Below are 13037 nucleotides of genomic sequence, written 5' to 3'. Positions count from 1 at the left end.
CACACACACACACACAAATGCACAATAGTAAATAAATAACTTTATAAAACACAACTCATCCCCACAAAACCCTCAAAGTATTGTTAAGTGGAGAGGAACAATGTCTGCCCCACTCTAAGCTTGCTTATCTCAGAGGATAGGATGTGAGTAGACCAGAAATCTCTCTTAAGCCCTAACTGGTTAGATATAACCGGAGTGAGCAGACAACCTCTCAGTCATCTTAATACTGCCTTGTTTGCATTCAAAATGGCATAGCCACCCCTGGTGCCAGGACAGTTGATAGCTTGTATGACAATGACTGAGGAGACCTATGGAAGGAGAGAGAAAGAGGGGTACTCAAGTGCCTGAAAAAATCTCCAAATTCCAGAAAAAAATTGAATATTCCTCCCTTTACAGACATAGCCTCCTTTATTTAATTCTGTACCTGAGACCTCCTGACCCCTGACAGAGAAGTTGTTGTCTTGCCTAAGTTTCCTTCCCTGCCCAGTTTTGGCTAGACTTTTAAGACTTCCCTTTGTTACCACGAATCTGAGTGGGAAACACAGTTTGGAGGTTAAAAAAAAAAAAAGAAAGAAAGAAAAGAAAAGAAAAAGAAAAAAGAAAAAACATGAAAAATTTGCAGCTTATATTTTAAAATATTAAAATATATTCAGTTTTGCTTGTTTGTTTTAAAGATTTGTTTATTTTATATATATGAGTAAAATGTATTTGTCTTACAACAAATCAGAAGAGGGCATCAGGTGCTCGCTTCGGCAGCACATATACTAAAATTGGAACGATACAGAGAAGATTAGCATGGCCCCTGCGCAAGGATGACGCGCAAATTCGTGAAGCGTTCCATATTTTTTAGAAAATGGGAAATCATTTGAAATGTAAATAAAAATATATCGAATAAAAAAAAGAAACATCAAAAAAATAATAATAATAAAAAAGAAAAAGAAAAAAAGAAGAGGGCATCAGATCCCATTACAGATGGTTGTGAGCCACCATAAGGTTGCTGGGAACTGAACTCAGGACCTCTGGAAGAGCAGTCAGTGCTCTTAACCGCTGAGCTACCTCTCCAGCCCCCTAAAACATTTTCATTTTTAATTTAGTAAATTTTGGTCTTTCACAGTTTCATACATGAACACTTCCCTCGATTTTACATTAAATCATATTCATAAACAGTTTAAAGGTTTTGGTCACCTGAATGTTGAGTTCATCGATAGTCCAACAGGTTTTGTGCATATCAGTAAGTCTGTGTTAGTATATAGGTTAGGTTGTTTTCAGACTCATAGAGTGCCTGGATTAAAGACATGTGCCACCACACCTGGTCTGTTAGAATGTTTTCAATCCAGCTGGTTGGTTGTAGCTTTTGTTGCTCTTTAACAGAGTGCCAAGAATCATTTCAGTCAGTTTAAGAGTAATAGAAAGATAATAACACTTCAAAGTTATCTACCTGTTATGGGGTGCCATTAATGGCAGGAACAGGAATTAAATGCCCTTTGGTTGCGCCTGGGTTTCCTTCCTTCCTTCCTTCCTTCCTTCCTTCCTTCCTTCCTTCCTTCCTTCCTTCCTTCCTCTCTCTCTACCCCCCCCCCCTTCCCTTCCCCTCCCTGTCCCCTCCTCCTTCTCTGGGAAGGACTGTGCTGTATCCTCAGAATACACACACACACACACACACACACACACACACACTGTGAGGATGTGAGGAGTCATCCCTCCAGACTCCAGGGACTAAGCCTCCTACCCTTGCCTCTATAGCCTACTTTACTTTCCTAGGATCCATCTGCATATTGATGTGGTAGGGGAAAAACAAATTAAGGTCTTTTTTTTTTTTTTATTCCAAATTAAGGTCTTACAGCTTAGAGCTGGACTGTGTGAAATTCAGGCACTGGCCTTCAGGGGCACAAACAAGGTTGCCTACAAAATCTGCATATTTAAAGTGTACAAGACCCTTGAATTTCTGCCTGGGACATTCAGAGAGAGAGACAGAGAGAAAAGGGAATGCTCTTTTCTCACCTTAGGACTGAAGGAAAGCAAGCATTGGTTAATAAGGGTGACACAAAGGGTGGGCGGGTGGGCAGGCAGGTGGGTGGGTGAAGGTGGACAGGTGAGAAAAACAAAGTCAACTTTCAGGAAACCCCTTCCAAGAACAGAACTTACATATTTTATGTTTGTCCTAATTATGTTTTTCGAGACAGGGTTTCTCTGTGTAGCCCTGGCTGTCCTGGGACTCACTCTGTAGACCAGGCTGGCCTTGAACTCAGAAATCCGCCTGCCTCTGCCTACCAAGTACTGGGATTACAGGCGTGAGCCACCATGCCTGGCTACTTGTGTTCACCTTTTATGTAGGAATCTCTTTCATCTTGTTTCTTGAGTCCTTGCCTGCCCAAGCTGCAGGAAGGAAAGCCCTTTCCCTACATATTTACAGTCAGCATATTCTGGAGCTGATCTCGACACACAAGCAGGAGTCGTAGATGTCTAGCAAGACCTGGGCACAGACCTAACATTCACTGCGAGTCTCAGGCAGGCGGTGGCAGCGTAAAGTCTGCCAGCATCTGTGGATATAGGTAAAGGAGACACGGCCTCCACCTCACAAGGAGCACCCTGAGAGGTTCCCACAGAGCTTCAGAGCACTTGACTCAGGCCAAACAGGGATTCAAGGCACATGCGCTGAAAAGAATTTCAGGGCTAGCCAGTTTATAAAGCAGGGTTGGAGATTTTATTATAAATATTTTAGTATAAAGCTTAAGCAGCACACTTAGGAGTAAGGAAAATGTTGGGAGAGCGTAGGTGAGGGTCTCTCACGCTCTGTAACAGAATACGTGTTCCCAAGGGAAGGTCACAGCTCATTGCCCCCCCCCCCCATCTATGGAATTTTGGGAGTAAATACGGTTACTGGGAGGCACCTGAGAAGATCACAATTGATCAGATGTGGTGGCCTATGCAAGCCACTGAGGCCATGCTAATGTCCAAGATCCATATTGCGCCAAGGGTCATGTCTGGGTCCTTGTTGATGTCTGTGACCAGTGTCACCACTGAGGGTCACGAGGATGTCCACCGTCTGTGCTAATGCCTAAGACCATGACGAGGTCCACGGGCCATGCTGCTAGCAGGGGCCGCGTGGATGCGGATGTGTGTGATGCCGGGTTGACGTCTGAGATTCATGCAATTGGCAGAAACCATGGAAGTTCATGGTCTGTGCTCCTGTTGACCGTAGAGGACAAGGAAGCTACTTTTGAGTGACACCGATGACAAAACTGATGACTACAGACTCAGTTGAGAAAGAGGTACCTAGAAGACTTCGGTGACAACCCCTGTCCCACCCCACCCCCACCAAAGTAACAGTCTAGACAGGAAACCATGGAAGAAACCTTTTTAAAATTGTAATGAGGATGCTCAAGTGTAGCTCTCCACAATTGAGGGCTTCTGTCAGGGATGCGGGTAGGGAAAGACTCAGTTTTCGTTAAAGGGCTAGCTGCTGGGAATGTGACCGTGTTGTAGTGAGTATATAGACAACACGAATTAAACTTTTTTTTTTGAGGGGGATGACAGAGGGGTAGGGTGGACCTGGGAAGAGAATGTAATCGGATGGCAGATGTGAAATTCTCTAATAATCAATAAAAAATTATGATGGGTAAAGAAGTTTAGCCTAATAAGTATTTCCCTCCCAGTGATATGAGGCAATTCAAATCATATTAGATTATATTAAATGCAGGTTTACTGAGAAGTTGCTCTCAGGTGAGTTCACTGGCCCCAAGGTCTGAGGCCAGGAAAGTCGCCATGAGAAGGGAGAGGGGAGAAGAGTGTGTGTGGGGAGAGAGAGACAGAGAGAGAGAGAGAGAGAGAGAGAGAGAGACAGAGACAGAGAGAGAGAGGGAGCAGGAGTGCGCCAGGAGACCAAGATGTCTGGATTGCATAGGGAAGAGCCTATGGGGGAAGGGCAGCCCAGTCAGAGGGCTGTAGAGTTCAGAGTTGGGGGCAGGGTATGCCAGCTAGGGAGTGAGGGATGCTGGGAGAACCTGGAGGTCAGGTCAGCTTTGATATGTAAATACGCATCTCAGCTTCTTATCCCGGGGTCTGTAACCAAACAAAACCCACTGGGACACTCCCCAGGTGATGGTCCTGGGGAGGTATACGCATTTAGGTCTTAAGCCTGGGTCATTGTTATTCTAACATAAATATACATATCTAAGAAAGGAATATTAACTCTGTCTGTAGTCATTATAACAAACATTATTTGTGCTGGAGTTCTTGCTTTCCAGGGGGTGATAGGCTCCAGTCAGTCTCCTTTTCATGTGCCTGTAATCTCCCTGTCTCCTTGTCCTAGCCCACCTCAGGGTCTTGATGCTGCAGCATGCCCTGATATAGTGCACTTATCTATCTAGTCTTGACCTACTGCTTGTGTGGTGCTCTGCATTATATTTTGAATGATTTACCTTATCTATACTTGAATCTCAGTAGGCTGTCCCCATTCCCCTGCTCTCTTAAATTTAGAGTGGGCAAAAAGTGAAGACTAGAAGAACTTTAAGTCTCTTCCTGGCTTTGTTGGCTTTAAATGTCACCATTTCGTGGATACAGCTCCCAGCCCACAGACTAACCTCCCCTCAATTGATACAATGTTACCATTTCATGGAAACAGTTCCCAGCCCACAGCCTAACCTCCCTTAGCTGAGGCATGGAAACGAGCCAGCCATCTTAAAACGATATCCCTGTTTATCTAGGCATATTGAGTGTACATCAGTCTGCTGGGCGGGGCATAGTAGCAAATGGATCCAAAGTTGAGTGATACCATCTGTGGCGGAGACTCGGTTCAAGACCATCTGTTCGTTCTTGGCAAGTATGGAGCACGGGTTTCCCCTCTTGGGGAAAGATGGATAAAAGCTTACACCTCGACTGGGCTGGGCTTCAAGGACGGTCTTCAGTTCTAACAGGATACTGACTTGTCAGACAGGACAATACCAATAGATGCTTTCTGCAATAGATTAATTTAACAGAATAGGGGAAGAAAAGGGCCCAGTTTTTAAAATGAACTAGCGATTGTGAAATCATTTTAAAGAGTTTACAAACATTTTGCAATCAAGTGAAATTAACAAAATCGAATAGAAGGGATATGTTGAATATGGGGCTAAAAGGATGGCTCAGTGATTAAAAGCGTACACTGCCCTTGTGGGAGACCTGAGTTTAGTTCCCAGCACCCACAACAGATGGCTTACAACTGCCAGGAACTCCAGCTCAGGAGAATTTGATGCTTCCGGCCTCCATAGGCCTCCGAACTCATGTGCACATATGCATACAGGAGCAGATAAGTCTTCAAAGTTCATTGACAACAGAAAGAAGTAGGCTTCCTGAGACCTTGACGTTGGCTGTGCAAACTCACACGTTTCTGAGATGATACCAGTGAGAAACCAGACCAACTCCGTCTTGGGTTCAGGCTCTTTCTTAGAGAACCCGACCTAAGGCTGAACTCCAGTTAACCACCAGGTCCACACCTAGCACTGGTATCCAGATGGAGATTGCTCCTTAACAACCACCAATCAGGAGAAAAGCAGAAGTTACAGTTGCACCTATAGATATTTATGAAAGTTTATGGTTTGGCTCCCAGCACCAGCCAATCATTTTGAAGGGTAACAAATTCCATAATAGCCCCTCCCCCAATCAATGTGTGCCACACTGGAACACCCTCCCCCGCCCCCACTCGTTTGCTTGCTTCTATAAATGCTTGCTTGGAACTGGGCTCGGGACTTCACCCTCCCATCTTGTTGCATCATGGACGAAGATGGTGTGGCCAGAGTTCGAGAAGACCCTTGTGCGAGTGTATTGGAATAGGTTCCTTGGTGGTCTTTGGGGGCTCTTGAAATGGGCACAACATGGGAAACGCTGGGAAGAGAAAATGAAGGTGATTATCACTAAAGTATAAGCAACAGAAGACACGTACTACCAATATAATAGAAAAAAGCTTAATATTCAAAATAAATAAAATTTGTAATATTTTAAAATTACTACATCTCAGCAGTGGGTCGGCTACCCACCTCAATGCATAGTGTTCCTTAATGAAAGACACACATGCAGCCTTTATATTTTGATATGCCATAACCAGCTTAATAGCTGGGCCATTGCGGAGCCTTCACATAGTTAATCCCAAGTTATTACTTACTAATTCTCTGTCCTATCTAGGCTGCTCTGGACCCAGAGGGCTGCCCAACTGGGCCTCGCTCTCCCAGCTCCTTCACATGCGGCCATGTCTCTCTGTCCTGCAGTGTTCTCAGACATGGTGTCTCTCCTCAGTTCCATACTCTCCCAGCATGACAGATCTCTCCTTCTTCTCCCGGTCCCAAGCCCAGGAGTCTGACTATGAAGACAGACATGTTGTTTATGACATGTAGTTTCGAATCAGAAATTATACAATGCCTACTAATGAGGAAAAGAATTCTTTTTTTGTTTGTTTGGTTTTGGTTTTGGTTTTTGGACTTTGTTTTTTCGAGACAGGGTTTCTCTATGTAGCCCTGGCTGTCCTGAATCTCACTCTGTAGACCAGGCTGGCCTCAAACTCAGAAATCCGCATGCCTCTGCCTCCCAGAGTGCTGGGATTACAGGCGTGCACCACCACCGCCCGGCTGAGGAAAAGAATTCGTGTAACAAACTTACTTTGACCATCGACATACCTGCTAAAAATGAGAAAGATTGCACACAGCAGCAAGAGAACACATCCGAGATGTACCAACCACTTAGAAAGCATCCAACGAGAAAATTCAGAACGAAGCCCTGCATAGTGGCTCCCCACCCTTAATCCCCGCCCTCGGGAGGCAGAGGACGGATCTGTGAATTCGAGGCCATCCTGGACTACTTACTAAGTTCCAGGCCAGTCAGAACTGCATAGTTCATAGAGTGAGACCTTATCTAAACATTTAATAATGGGGAAAAAAGAAAATTCAAAATATGTCAACTTTTATCAGTGGTAATTTATTCAACAAATATTTATTAAAAACGTACAAAGTTCTGGACATTATTATAAGTATTGAGAATCCAGAAATAATAAAAGGGACAGGCTATCTAACATCCAGTAGCCCAGGCTAGACTCACACTGGTGAGATCCTTAGTGCTGAGATTATAGGCAGAGTGTGGGGGCACATATCTTTAGTTCTAGCACTCTGGAAGTAGAGACAGGTGGGTCTCTGTGAATTTATGGCCAGCCTGCCCAACACTCGAGTTCCAGGACAACCAGAGATATGAGATAAAGAGATTCTGTCTCAAAGAAAAAAAGAAAGAAAGAAAGAAAGAAAGAAAGAAAGAAAGAAAGAAAGAAAGAAAGAAAGAAAGAGAAAAGAAAGAGAAAAGAAAGAGAAAAGAAAGAGAAAAGAAAAGAAAAGAAAAATGAAAAAAAAAAGATTAAAAACAAAGCCAGGCAGTGGTGGTGCACACCTTTTATCCCAGCACTCGGGAGGCAGAGGCAGGAGGATTTCTGAGTTTGAATCCAACCTGCTCTACAGAGTGGGTTCCAGGACAGCCAGGGCTACACAGAGAAATCCTGTCTCAAAAAAGAACCAAAAAAACAAGCAAACAAACAAAAACAAAAACCCAAATACATACATACAAAATTATATAGCACAAGCCAGTCTACACACACACACACACACACACACACACACACAGATGTGTGTGTGTGTGTATGTCTCATGTTCTATTAATAAGGAGTGGTAATAAACAAATCAATCATTTAGAAAGTGCAATGGAGAGTAATAAATCAGGAAAGGAGAATGAATGAAATGGGAGAAGTGAAGAAACCAAAATATCCGCTCCGTGGGTGAAAAAGTAAATTTATTCCAAACTGCCAAGGCTGTCTACAGGGAAAGCAGGAAAAAGCTTAAAGGGGAAAGATTTCTACGGCTAAGTGGGAACCATTGAAAAGGGGTTTGAGAGTTGGCGTGGGGCTTGCGAGCAGGGACTGGGGGAGCCGAGAGGCCCGCACTAACCTGGACAAGTTAAGGGGCACCTCAGTTAGAGGTTAGAGCCACGGTTTCCCTTGCCAGAGTAAAGAAGGACTTCCTCCTTAGCAAGCAGGAACTTTCTTCAAGCCGGAGGGAACGGTGACTTCTGTCTAAATGCCAGACCCTGCTAAAAGGGGACCAGACAGAGAATAGAGAGTTCTGTAAGACAGGAACTACAATGTTAAGTCTGGCCATAGAGGAGATCTGCCAGGGCAGACGCAGTTTGTTGCTGAGTCCTGAACGGAGCAAGGAAGCACGCTACTTGGCGGCTGCAGGTGAGTTTTGCAGTCAGAGCAAGTCTGTGGCTCTAAGGAAGACGCATGCGTGGATTTGAGGCCGATGTTGCTGCCAAGAAATGAGGAGCCTTACTGTTTCACCTCAGAAGCAAAGTAGACATATATTTAGCAGATCCTTAAGGTGCCTAGGCACGTAGGCAGCGCCTGTCAACAACTAGTTTACCCAAGAAGAAACAGAGACCCAAAGCCATCATTTAGGATGCTTGAGAAGCTTCTCGAGAGCAAAAATAAAAAAATTGAGTCAGGCATTTTTCTGAACATGCTTTCTCGTCCCACGCCTGCCCGAGGGGCAGAGCCTGTGCTCTGTGAGCTTTGAGAGGCTAGGAACCGTTTCTATGTCTGCTCTGTTTACATTTTCTGTCGTCTGGCACCGTTCTCTGTGCGCACAGGCATTCATGCTGGCCAGCAGTTACGCACTTGCCATCCCAGAACAATTCTAAGCCCTTAACTCATTTAAACTTCCCAACATGCCTCTGAGGGATGTGCCATTACTGTCACGTTTAACCATAGTGTGCTGACACACATTCAATGTTGTATGTCAAAGCAAGAATTTAAACCCAGATATCCTGGTACCAGACCGTTGTCCCAAATGACTATCCTACCTTATTAATCTTCATCTGCGTCATCATTACCACCGCCCCTGTCAGGGAAGCTTGGTAGGCTAACTGTAGATCTTCACCTCCCCTCCTCTCCTTCAATCGAATCCTCCAGGATTCACTCCCAGTTCTGTAGTGACCACCTGTTTCAGCCTCCCCTTTCCTCTATGCCTCCGTCTCCAACTAATCTCACAGAGCTTCTTCTCCCACCTTCCTCCCCACTCACTGCTCTATCCCAGCTCCAGCAGGCATTCCCTGAAAACCCACCAGCCAGGCCTGCCGAAGTTAAGTAAGCCAGCAAAGCAAGTCGGAGAGCTTCAGATCTTCACACACACCCACCCCCTCCATAATCCCCAACCTCATCCCCGCCTCTGAGGCAGAATACCTGTGGTGCCCTGCTCTCTGCTTCCTTCCCAGGGGGGAGAGTCTAAGCAGATTCTAGCGGCCATGGCAACGTCCGGCTTCCCTCCTTCCTGAGGATCCCCTGAGCCTCCCAACCTCATTCCTAAGTGTCCCGCTCCCAATACCTAGAAGTCCCAGCAGGGTCCCAGAATTTCCTGCCAGAGAGTAACTCACTGTCACACGGTCACACTGTCACACTGTCCTTACACCCTCCTAAGAACCTGAGAGGGAAGCAGGAACCAAAGAAAAGATGAACAGGCACCCAACAAAGACTAGATATCAGCACCTAGAATTAATTACGCTCTTCCCAAACCTAGATGTCAGCATAACAACAGGATCAATAATAGGCAGAACAATCTACCTCCCTGAGAACTGCAACATAGCTGAGGCACAAGACAAAGACCTTCGCACAGTCTTTGTGAATACAACAGATATCCATAGAGATGAATCTTAAAGAAATCTATGAAAACATAAACAGAAGAAGGAAGTGAATAAAATAGTCCAAGACCTGAGTGTCGAAATAGATTCAATAAAGAAAACCAAAACTGAAAGAGATCTGGCCATGATAAATTGAGGAACCACAGAGGCAAGCAAGCCTCATTGATAGGATGCCAGAGATGGAAGACTCTCAGACACTGAAGACTCGATGGAAGAATTTAAAACATCGGTAAAAGCTGGGTGGTGGTGGCGGCGCACGCCTGTAATCCCAGCACTTGGGAGGCAGAGGCAGGTGGATTTCTGAGTTCCAAGCCAGCCTGGTCTACAGAGTGAGTTCCAGGACAGCCAGGGCTACACAGAGAAACCCCGTCTCGAAAAAAACAAATCCAAAAAGCCAAGAAAAAAAATCGGTAAAAAAAAAAAAAAAACATCGGTAAAAAACCATCGGTAAAACCAAAATGTTAAATATATGCAAGAATAACAGGAATAGAGGAAGGAGAAGAGACATAGGTCAACGGGCTGGAGAGATGGCTCAGTGGTTAAGAGCACTGACTCCTCTTCCAAAGGTCCTGAGTTCAAATCCCAGCAACCACATGGTGGCTCACAACCATCTGTAATAGGATCCAATGCCCTCTTCTGGCGTGTCTGAAGACAGCTATAATGCACTCATATAAGTAAAATAAATAAATCTGAAACAAACAAAGGTCAAAGTCAAAGAAAATGTTGTCAACAGAATCATAGAAGAACATTTCTAACCTAAAGAATGAGATGCTTATTAAGGTACAAAAAGCACACAGAGCACCAAATAGACTGGATTGAGCTAGGCACATAATAATCACAACACTAAACATTCAGAACAAAGAAGAGACCTTAGAACACTCAGCTCTGAAAGGGTCTCCATCAACCCCCATCCCTAAGGGCTGGAGAAACTGTTGGCAGGCCTTGAGAGTTTCTCTCTCTGTTCCATGCATCTTTAAGATGATGCTACTTTGAGATGAGTGCTCAGATCCTTACCTTAGCTGTCAGGCCTACCTATTGCAGTGATGGTGGACTGTTATCCCTTTGGATTTGTAATTCCAAAGACTTCCTTTTATAAATTGCCTTGATTGCGGTATTTTATCCCAGCCAACAGGGAAGTAATTAATACACCCCTTCCCACTCCATTTTCCCCGCAGCCAGGAGATTCTCCGGCCACTGCCACCATGCTTTCCCTATCATGATGGACTAAGGACTGCATTTCCCAACAGTTGTGAGCCAAAAAGACATTACTCCTCCTTTAAGCTGCTAATGCCAGGATACTGTCACAGTAACCACTAAAGGGCTAGAGAGAACTAGCCCTTTAGTAAACAGGTTAGTTTTTGTTTGAGCTAATTTGATAAATAGGGAGTATTATCTCCTGATACATTTTTACTATAATGCTTTTATTAATTCTTTGAAAATTTTTGTACAACTTATTTTGATTATATTCATTCCCCTGACTCCTCCCAGACCCACCCCTTACATTTTTACTCTCCCCTAACTTTTTTTTTTTTTTTTTTTTTTTGAGACAGGGTTTCTCTGTGTAGCTCCAGCTGTCCTGGAACTCACTCTGTAGACCAGGTTGGCCTCGAACTCAGAAATCTACCTGCCTCTGCCTCCCAAGTGCTGGGATTAAAGGCGTGTGCCACCACTGCCCGGCTGTCTCCCCTACCTTTTATTATTATTATTATTTTTTTATTTACTTTCATTTTTCGAGACAGGGTTTAACTGTATAGCCTTGGCTGTCCTGGTACTCACTTTGTAATCCAGGCTATCCTCAAACACAGAGATCCTCCTGTCTCCACTGGGATAAAAGGCATGTACCATCATCTCCCAGACCCATCCCTTGCAGTTTTACTCTCCCCAACTTTCTTTTAAAATAAAGATTTATTATTTTCCTTTTCATGTGGATTAGTGTTTTTCCTGCCTGCACATGTGTACCTGTGTGTGTGTGTATGTGTGTGTGTGTGTTTGTGTGTGTCTGTCTGTATGTGTGCCTGTCTGTCTGTCTGTCTACCTGTCTGTCTGTGCATGCCTAGTGAAGATGGCATCAAACAGATCCCCTAGAACTGGAGTTACAGATTATTGTAGACTATCTTGTCAGTGATGGAACTAGAATCCAGGTCCTCTGCAAGTACACCTGTGCTCTTAACTGCTGAGCCGTCTCTCTAGCATCCTCTTCCCCATTTTTTGGTAAAAAGGACTTGTTTACTCTTTCTTTTTTTAAAATAACCCCTCCTGGTACCTTATATTAAGCATAATTGCTGTGCTGCTTAGTTTTTGATCACCTTGACACAAGCTGGGACAAGGAGCCTCGGTTAAGAAAATGCCTCCATAGGTTGCCTGTAAAGAGAACTGAAGCTGAGACCGTGGAGGGGTGCTGCTCACTGGCTTGCTCCTCAAGGCTTCCTCAGCCTGAACCTGTGGGCACCACCCACGGTGAACTGAGTCCTTCCACGCCCTTGTTAATCGAGAAAATCCACTACAGGCTTGCCCGTAGGCCAATCTCTAGTGGGAGCATCTTCTCAACTGACGTTCCCTCTTCCAAATGACTCTAGTTTGTGTCAAGTCGACATAAAAATATCCAGCATATCAGGTAAGCAGAAATTAGTAATTGCACCATAGAAAACTATGCTAACTGTTGAGGACGATTTCAAAGATATTTGCAGTTAAAGGACATGCGACACACAACATCCATTATATTACAGTCGTGACTTATCTCACCTCCAGTTTTCAGATTTGTAGACATCTCTGTAAGGAAACAGAGTTGTATCTCTGTATTGGGAACAGTAGTTGTCTCCAGGTAAGACTATGTCAGTTGATGTTAGAGGTAAAAGTGCCGGTTGGTATTAATCTTACACTATTGCACATACTGTGTTTTAAATAATAACAATTAAATAATTATGTGTAAGTGGAATCCCCATTGTGTTAGTTTTCTGATGCTATTACAAGCATCTGAGGTCAATCAGAACCTCAGATAGAGGAGGAAAGGTTTAAAGTGACCCAGGGTTCAGGCAGTTTCAGTCCTGAGTGACTGGGTCTTACGGCTTCAGGTAAGTGGTAACACAGTTTGTCACGGTAGGAACATTAGGCTGAGAAGGCCTTTGAACAGCAAAGCAGCTGGGAAGCTCAGGTGAAGAAAGGAGCCGGAGTCCCAGCCTCTCCTTTAAGGGAGCCCCTCTGAGTCCCAGCCCCTCCTTTAAGGGAGCCCCTCCAAGTCCCAGCCTCCTTTCATTAGGCTACAGGGCTCTGTAGCCCGAGAGTGTTTTGAACTTTCTATCTTCTGCTAAGCCTCCCTGTTGGCTGGGTCTGCAGGC

General features: G+C 44.5%; 1 non-coding gene across 1 annotated transcript; it reads left to right on the top strand.

Moving 5' to 3' along the window:
* The first annotated feature begins 740 nt into the window (after positions 1 to 740).
* LOC127666435 (U6 spliceosomal RNA) lies at positions 741 to 847 on the top strand. The gene has a single exon (XR_007973629.1). It is a non-coding gene; the product is annotated as a U6 spliceosomal RNA (small nuclear RNA).
* Positions 848 to 13037: the final 12190 nt, after the last annotated feature.

This window comes from Apodemus sylvaticus, chromosome 15, assembly GCF_947179515.1.
Source record: "Apodemus sylvaticus chromosome 15, mApoSyl1.1, whole genome shotgun sequence".
Lineage (NCBI taxonomy): Eukaryota > Metazoa > Chordata > Mammalia > Rodentia > Muridae > Apodemus > Apodemus sylvaticus.
This window is presented reverse-complemented; position numbering and strand designations above follow the sequence as displayed.